Raw genomic sequence first — 9,659 nt, 5'->3', positions numbered from 1 at the left:
TAGTGACGCCATTGCGCATGATGACATCACGCTCGATACCGCTGTTACTTGTCACGGTTTATTTATTTATGTGTATCCGTTGTTTACCCATTCACGATTAAATATCACACACGTTTTTTCTTATCCAACTGATAGAATGACTCCACCTTCAGAATTAACCACTTTATTATTTTACTTATTCAGTATTTTAAGTGTGATGGAGTGTATTTATTTGTTCACGGTCATTCACTGATACCTGACACTCAGTTGCGATTGACCCACACAGGTGGACACATAGAGATTTACAAAGTTAAAAAGACAATGCCGCACAGCCGCACCAAGGCACCTCTATATAGTGCGGTCCTAACTCTAAACTATGAGAGTCTCCATCTTGGAGCACATGTGGCAAAAGATTAAATTGGGTGCAAGTTTGTCATGACGAAGCCCGACCTCCCTTAAAGGCACAGGGACGCACAAGGGACCCCGCACATCACAATGGCAGCTGAGACCCCCCCATGCGTCACTGCACCAAATCAGTCAAGCAAAACAAATAACAAACGCACTCATCAATTCGTTACCAGCTTTACAGCAAGGTGCACATTCAGCTCTAGCATCTAGTGACCATAATGTGGTATTACATTACATTCAACCTGAAGAGAATATGCAATAAGAACATTCATTTGTGTCTCTATTCACACATAACAAACGTTTACAGAAAATCGCAGGTTGAATGGCTCTGCCATTTATAAATGTGGTACATACAGTATATCATAGGGTGAACTGGATGGACCCTTGTCCTTATTCAACCTTACCTACTATGTTACTATATTTTGCAACATACACTGAGTGGCCAGATTATTATGACCACCCCATCAGTACTTCGTTGGGCCGCCTCGTGACTCAACGAGATGTTGAAAGGTGATGCGAGGAATCTGACACTGCACTGTTGCCCTTCTGTTGTCTTGTACCAGTCTTCCCACTCTCCGTTCTGCCCTAACATTGACTAGTCGCTGACGGCCACAATTCGCACATTCAGACCCAGATTTTCGGTTGACAGTCCAGTCTTTAAACACTTTAACAACAGCTGCTCTTCAACATTTAACGAATTCTGCTGTTTTGCTGATACTTGCTCCATGGCTTGAGCGCCAACAATCATCCCACGTTCAAAATCTGTTATATCGCGTTGTTTACCCAAATCACTTCTACTGTCGTGGTAAACAACCTGCTTCCCTATTTATAATGGTCTGGCCCTCTAGCAACTTCAGCCCGAAATTATAGCTAATTTGCCTACAAACGTCAGGTGGTCATAATAATCCGGCCACTCAGTGTATACTGTCCATTATGTTGGCTCTTAATTCTTGCACTCAGTCAAACATTACAATACAAAAGCTGAATGTTTATCCAATCTGGCCCTTATTATGGTTGGCTACCGTATACTTAAAGGTTATAATCTCAAGCTAACTGAATTTCCATAGAGGCAGTGACATTCACATTGCCTCTCCAAACAAATTTCACCACTCGGATTTAACTAAGCAAATAGGAAAGAGCCTTCCATTGAATAATGGGTTCTAGGTTCAGCAACGTTATGTTCCCAAAAAACTAGGTCAGCTGCCTACCTGAATATACTGAATGACCCAGGTTTTTTCATGAATGGATTGTTTCTTTCCTGAGTCCATACCTTACCCCATTAAGATTCTATGGGATGTGCTGAAGAAGACTTTACACAGGTGTCTGACTTTCCCATCATCACTCACTACAAGCTCTGGATGGAAATAAATGTTGTGACATTGCATAAGCTTATCTAAACAATGCCGTAGTCAAAGCTAAAGGCGGCCCAAATAAATATTAGAGTGTGTGTTTTTTTGTGGATAGGCAGTGTATGATGTGTGACAATTTAATTCCCAGAATAGACAGTCAAAAAAAATGTTTGTGTCAGGAACGGACACCGCTCTGTAGCTCGAGACCGTGGCGGGGACGGGTCCGTCAACAGCGTCTTGTTGCTGGGCGACGGGCGGGCGTTCCTCAGCGCTCCACTCCTCCTCCCTCTGAACAGCTGAGCCGGCGTAATGACGCGGCGAGCTCGGCCCAGCGGCGTCCCGATGCTAGGAGACGCTCGGGTCGGGTCTCGCCTCCGGCTCCGCCCCCAACCACCGCTCTCTGCCTACATAAACGTAGGCTGTCCACTTGCTCGACGTTCTAGCAAAGTAGTATGTCGAGCAAGCTACTTAGGAACTGCACAAAACCTTGGAACAGGAGAGCCTGCTACAGCCTCTTTGAACCCCTGGCTCTATTATACTTGGACTCCTCGCAATGTGGATTCAGCTTCACATCCTGGGACTGCCTCCCCACCAAACAGCAAGTAGCCATTAAACACATGTTGTAATCAATTGGAGTGTGAAGGCTGAAACCTAGCTGGGAAGCTCTGCTATCCCTCATCCTCTCTCATTGCCACTGACACCATTCTACTGCTGCATAGGACTGTGTTATCTTATTAAGAATTAAGTGATTCCATGTTCTGGGTTAGTGAAGCTAACTAAGACCAGGATACCAACCGTATCATAACCCTATACTCTGAACTGTTGTAGCCATTTGTATTAGGAGTTACCTATGCTCATCACCCCTAGTGAAGTTAACTAGTCGAGTGAACTACAAATCCTATCAGACCCCAATGCTGGTAAATTGTGGTTATGTGAGAATTTGCTGCCACTACTAAAATACTATTATAACAAATGGTGTATGATGTGTAAGGGGTTCCGACTTCACTCACTGCACTAAAGTGTAACCGTGAACCCTCCACCTGAACCATTCCCACTCCCCTCCGCAGCTGCGATCCTATACATATATCTTGCTGTGCTTGCACGAATCATTACAGTTTGCTTACCTATACACTAGGTAAGTGTGGCTGTTGTAACCTTCAAAGTAGTACCCTCGCGAAGCGACACACTTTTCTAGACAACTGTGCAACTGCTGGAAACATTCCTGGAACTCGTTTTCCTGAACGCTGCGCAGTATCTTAGTTGCGGCGCGTGGGAAGTCCGGAATGTCATCAAATCAGTGTCCTTTTAAGGCATTTTTTTATTTTGGAAAGTGGAAACAGCCAAAAGTCGCAAGGTGCTAAGTCAGGGGAATAAGGTGGTTGGTCAGGTTTTGGAATGGATTCCGGGAATGAAATTGTCACACCTCGTATTTTCTTTTACTTTAGCTTACAAAGAAAATGTTTCCTTTCTCAACGAATGCTGCTGCCTATATTGGTTTACTATGCTATTTCCCCAGTGTCTAACTGTTTCTTGTTAGAAACAATGCTCATAAAACTGCTTTTCTGCACAAATCCGCAATATGGTCAGTGCTATTACAAACACTATTTCATGTATACAAGAAGAGAAATACTAGTCTTAGGCACAGCAATCAAGCAGGAAGGGTTCATGATCTAACCTAACAAGCTGGATGTATCTTATTCAGATGCAAAATTCACATGTCTCTATAGTCTAAAACATTCAAGTCCATCTCTGCTTCCTCAGGCTCCTGGGCATATATACAGGTGAAACTCGAATAATTAGAATATAATGCAAAAGTAATTGCAGTAAGTGCTGCAAAAGGGGCCCAAACCAAGTACTGAGTACATATGCATGCTTGTACTTTTCAGAGGTCCGATATTGTTCTATGTACAATCCTTGTTTTATTGATTGCATGTAATATTCTACTTTTTTGAGGTTGTGGATTTGGGGTTCTTGGGGTTTTCATGAGCTGTAAGCCATAATCATCACAATTATGACAAATCACGGCTTGAATTATCTTGCTTTGCATGTAATGAGTCTATCTCATATATTAGTTTCACCTTTTAAGTTGCATTAGTGAAATAAATGAACTTTGCACGATATTCTAATTATTCGAGTTTCACCTGTATAGCATAGCATAGTATCTCTGAACATCAGGTGTGTGTACAGTAATAACAGACACAGTGATCTGGAATTAGAAATGACAGCTAACTCTGTCCAGGCACTACGTAAAGTATAACTAAAGCCAAAACCTTTTTTTTAGTTTTGGATAGAGTAGTGAACAGTTATAAACACTGTCAGGTTTATTTGTAGCTGTGTCCCCATTGGGGAGATTCACCCTCTCTGTTCATTCTGGCGACCACTGTCAAAGATTTTGATTTCTCACTTAAACAAATATAGAGAGGAGGTCTTTCAACGGGGGCACATTTTCTGGTGACAGCTGTCTAAGGCCCCTTTCACATGGACTGATCAGCAGAGGATACATGCACAGATCCTCTCTTGATTGGAGCGACCACTGTGACGTCCGTGTCCAAACTGAAACTGCCGGACCTGATGTTGGTCAATGGTGAATCTCATGTAAACGCTTACATCAGATTATCACCCGATCCGGCACAATATGGGCTGTCGAAAAGGAACACTGTTCCGTCTGTTTTAATGGACCCGACCGCAGCCGGGGGTAACCGGGTATAAACTAGTTAGTTTACTCACAGCTGCCCATAGACTTGCATTGAGCATTCGATATGGTCCGTTTAAAAAACTGACAGGTGGACCCGATCGGACCGCCCGTGTGAAAGGGGCCTAAGAGAGAATTGTCTTCACTTTGGAGAGATTCCCTCTCACTTTCTGACATGTCTGTGGAACAGGAAAGAGTTGTCACATGTCCGGGACTGACCCGGAAAGTCTGGGTTTTGAATGCTGTGTCCGGGTTTCCTGGCAGCTGAAACCCGGACACAAGATGTCAGTCAGACAGGGGCAACCAAAATTAAGATAGGGGCTACTGCCCCCCCACTGAAAATAGTCTCAAGTGTGATCAGGGGCATCCCGAGGCCAGATGTCACCCGGAGCAGAGACCGGGTGACACCCTGATGTGACGTCATCGCGCATGGGCGGTCATCTAATTGACACCTGCCGGCCATCTTGGTAACGTTCAACCGGCAGGGTGAGGTATACCGCCGGGTCCCCTCCTCTCTCCTGACTTATGAAACTAAGGAAACTAAGTACTTATGAAACTAAGGCAGAGTTGAAGCGTAGATAGAAAAGTGCCTACTGTGGTAATGGCAACAGACTTTGACAAGTTTTCTTAATGATGTTTAACCCACAACCCCAAGCAAAAAACGGTCAGCCCCATTATTCCATCTTGCGTAAGACTTGTGTTCTTCTGGTCTTTGTTTCTACATACATTTCTAAACAATCAGAGAACTAAGGGGTCTATTTATAAACATATCACAGAGCATTTCACCCTGAGAATCTCTGTGATTGTTCACGCTGTGCAAATAGAGGCAAAAATGAAGGTCAAATGTAATGTAACACCACATTATGGCCACTAGATGGAGCTGAAGAGCAGAGGTGTCCCGAGGCGGGGTGACACCCAGTGTGGGTATGGGGTGACACCCCGCAGTGACATCATCGCGCATGATGACATCACACGCGGTACCGCTGTTACCTGCCGGCGGCCATCTTGTTGATAGGCGCCGGCAGAGAGAGGAGGGGACGTCACCCGGCGGGATGAGGTATGCCGCCAGGTCCCCTCCTCTCTCTCTCGAGCAACTGTCAGGCTCTCGGTACTTGACCGAGTGCCTGACTTTTAAGAGGGGGTGACACCAAAATGACTGACAGTCATCCCTCCAATGGTGTCACCCGGGTGCAGGCCGCACCCCCCTTGTGATGCCACTGACTGTGATATTTACATACAAATGGGTGGCACTATTTACATATGAATAAGCCGCGACTAGGACACAGACAAATAAAACCCCCTAGGTCTCCCCGAAACTGTTCTAAGCTGAACGTCTCCCACCCAGGTACTTACCTCCTCTGGTGGTGGTGGCGGCCTCACGCATTGTTTATATCCCAACAAGCAAATCTAGTGTGCAGCTATATACTGTACGTCTTTGCGATAACATCCTATAGATTTGGACTCTTCCTACAGTATGGGTATGTCCTATTCAGGTCTTGGGGATGTTACTACAAAGGTGAGGGAAGAACCTGAACAGATTTTTCTGGCCGAGATGTAAACCAATGGAGGAGGTAAATAGGCACCGAGGGGGGGTTAAACCTAGGCTAGCATATTGAGCTGGGGAGAATTAAAATGTATTTCCACTTTTGCAGTCAAATTGGCAAAACACCTATTTTATATTGGCTGCATGTTTCCATTCACATAACATAACTTTAAAAACGATTTAAAAATTGTTGCTTATCTTTTTAGATGAAAAGTTTTGGAAATCCCAGGACTGAAAAATTCTAGTTATTTCTTACTGTCTGAGAAGGCTGTGGTTTGTTTTAAATGATAAGCCGTGTCTGTACTGTGCTGGCAGGTTTAATTATTACTTGTAAACTGCATGAGCAGGACTGTCTGCACTAACAAAGGATTAAAGATCTCAAGGCATTGAATGTTAATGTACTTTAAAAAAGAAACAAAAACCTGTCCCTCAGTTTGTCTCCTCATCTGCATACTCCCATTTATTCTAACCACTAGAAGCTGACTGTAGTGTCCTATGTATAATCCGGCTCCAAACAGCTAGAAAGGTAAGACATTTTTTTTATTATTATTTATGGCTATGTGTATGAATGGGAACACATAACAAACATATAGTGGGAGTTTCTCAAATTTGGCTGTAAAAGTGTACATAGACTTTGGGGTCTACTTATAAACAATTCTCAGGGCCCTTCACCTGTGAATATCTGTGAACATTTATTTTGGTGTATAGTGCCAAAAAATACTGTTCTTAATATATACAGGTGAAACTCGAATAATTAGAATATCGTGCAAAAGTAATTGCAGTAAGTGCTGCAAAAGGGGCCCAAACCAAGTACTGAGTACATATGCATGCTTGTACTTTTCAGAGGTCCGATATTGTTCTATGTACAATCCTTGTTTTATTGATTGCATGTAATAATCTACTTTTTTGAGGTTGTGGATTTGGGGTTCTTGGGGTTTTCATGAGCTGTAAGCCATAATCATCACAATTATGACAAATCACAGCTTGAATTATCTTGCTTTGCATGTAATGAGTCTATCTCATATATTAGTTTCACCTTTTAAGTTGCATTAGTGAAATAAATGAACTTTGCACGATATTCTAATTATTCGAGTTTCACCTGTATTTTATTCCCAGTTTGAATGTAGTGCATTGTAATAATACATTATGGCCACTAGATGGATAAATACCTATTTCCTATGCTCCTCAGCTCGACATAGTGGCCATAATGTATTATTACAACCTACTACATTCAAACTGGGGGAAAATTATATATGAAGGGGCGAAGGGGCCCACAAATTGTTTATAAATAGACCCCTATAAGTGAAAGTTGGACTTTCACTTCTACTCCTTGTCTAGGTGGAGGCTGTGAGACAAAGCAGGAAGAAACTAGAAATCTACTCTATGGGGACATAAAGAGAATTTAAAATATAACTAAACTCAAACATTTTTTGTGATACAATGGTGAGGGGATGGAACGACTGTCATGTTTTTATTGCTGCCTGTGTCCCCATTAGAGATTTACACTATCTCTAATTGTCCTGATCACCAATATCAGCAGGAATAAAAGTGAGACTTATTTCACAATTTCGAGTTGCCACTAGAGCAGGAATACTGGGAAAATCTTCCAATGGGGACACGTGTTGCCCAAAAAAAACTATCTAGGAAAATATATCACTCTCTCTTCCTGTTGAGTTTACAGAACAGGACGTAAAGGTAGATCTTCGTAATGAAAAATAGATGGAAAAAACTGACAGTGGTTTTAACCCTTCCCTCCTCTATCCAAAATGGGGGGGAAAAAATCTGGCTTTAGATATGACAGAGGATCTCCTTCCACACGCTGTCCAATAGTAAATTTACATTTTTTTTTATAGCATTGTCCCTTAAAGTGCAATTGAAGACAGAACGTTTTGTTTTGGATAGAGTGGAGAGGGATTAGAACCCCTGTCTGCTTTTTATAGCTGTCTGTGTCCCCATTAGGGGGATTCACCCCTCTCTACTTGTCCTGGTGACCATTATCACTGAAAGTGAAAGAGAATTTTGGTTGTCATTAAAACAGGAATAGACGGGAAATCTTCCAGTGGAGACACTAGTTCTGGTGACCCTGCTGACCACTCACTTCCTGTTGTGCCCATCTCCCCAGTGGGACACACAAAATCTGATAGGGGTTATAACTCTCCCTTATCCAAAACTTTTGGCTTCAGTCCTACACTAACGTACAGGAATGCACTTTGTTCATGTTTCTGCACTGCACAGACATCCCGTGGGCCCTCCTTATGTCAGGGAATACTAGTGATGCTCCTGGAACCGCCAAGATCCAACGACTGAAAAAGGGTGTCTGCTGCTCCTGCAATGATTATACCGAAACTCTATGCTTCATGGGTGATAATAACTCTGCCCTGTGACTGAATGTCCCCAGCATTCCCTTGTGTTTGATTGCAGGCTTTGCAGCAAATGTCAGCGACTATGATTGCTGCTCGGGTCGCTGAGACCTGCGATTACTCAAAAGCGCAAAAGAGCAAAGTGCAGTACTATAGTTATTCCAAATTTATTGCAAGTCCCAGTAATCCGTATTGAGGTCATATTCATTTGCATATAATGCAAAACCACAGAATAGAGGCAGCAATGACTGATTGTGCAGAACACAAGATTCACTCGTATGCGGAAGGAAAACAGGTTTAATAAGGAGCATAATATTTCGTATGGATTGCGTAGTCATTGCATCAGAATGGCTGTATGTGTCTGAGTACTTTTCACGTTTCTTCTTGCTACGATATAAAAGAGTCATACAGAAACAAAACCACAGTATGGGTGTACATCTGGGCAAATGCCACGGAGCTGAGGAGCAAAGAATGTCCCTATGCCACTCAGCATCATTTAGATGTGTATGCACCACGGCACATCATCAGGAATAGACAGCCCCTGATAATGTGTATGCACCGTGGCACGTCATCAGGAATAGACAGCCCCTGATAATGTGTATGCACCGTGGCACGTCATCAGGAATAGACAGCCCCTGATAATGTGTATGCACCGTGGCACGTCATCAGGAATAGACAGCCCCTGATAATGTGTATGCACCGTGGCACGTCATCAGGAATAGACAGCCCCTGATAATGTGTATGCACCGTGGCACGTCATCAGGAATAGACAGCCCCTGATAATGTGTATGCACCGTGGCACGTCATCAGGAATAGACAGCCCCTGATAATGTGTATGCACCGTGGCACGTCATCAGGAATAGACAGCCCCTGATAATGTGTATGCACCGTGGCACGTCATCAGGAATAGACAGCCCCTGATAATGTGTATGCACCGTGGCACGTCATCAGGAATAGACAGCCCCTGATAATGTGTATGCACCGTGGCACGTCATCAGGAATAGACAGCCCCTGATAATGTGTATGCACCGTGGCACGTCATCAGGAATAGACAGCCCCTGATAATGTGTATGCACCGTGGCACGTCATCAGGAATAGACAGCCCCTGATAATGTGTATGCACCGTGGCACGTCATCAGGAATAGACAGCCCCTGATAATGTGTATGCACCGTGGCACGTCATCAGGAATAGACAGCCCCTGATAATGTGTATGCACCGTGGCACGTCATCAGGAATAGACAGCCCCTGATAATGTGTATGCACCGTGGCACGTCATCAGGAATAGACAGCCCCTGATAATGTGTATGCACCGTGGCACGTCATCAGG

This window comes from Nanorana parkeri, unplaced genomic scaffold (assembly GCF_000935625.1).
Source record: "Nanorana parkeri isolate BGI_ZX_2015 unplaced genomic scaffold, ASM93562v1 scaffold1201, whole genome shotgun sequence".
Taxonomy (NCBI): domain Eukaryota; kingdom Metazoa; phylum Chordata; class Amphibia; order Anura; family Dicroglossidae; genus Nanorana; species Nanorana parkeri.
This window is presented reverse-complemented; position numbering follows the sequence as displayed.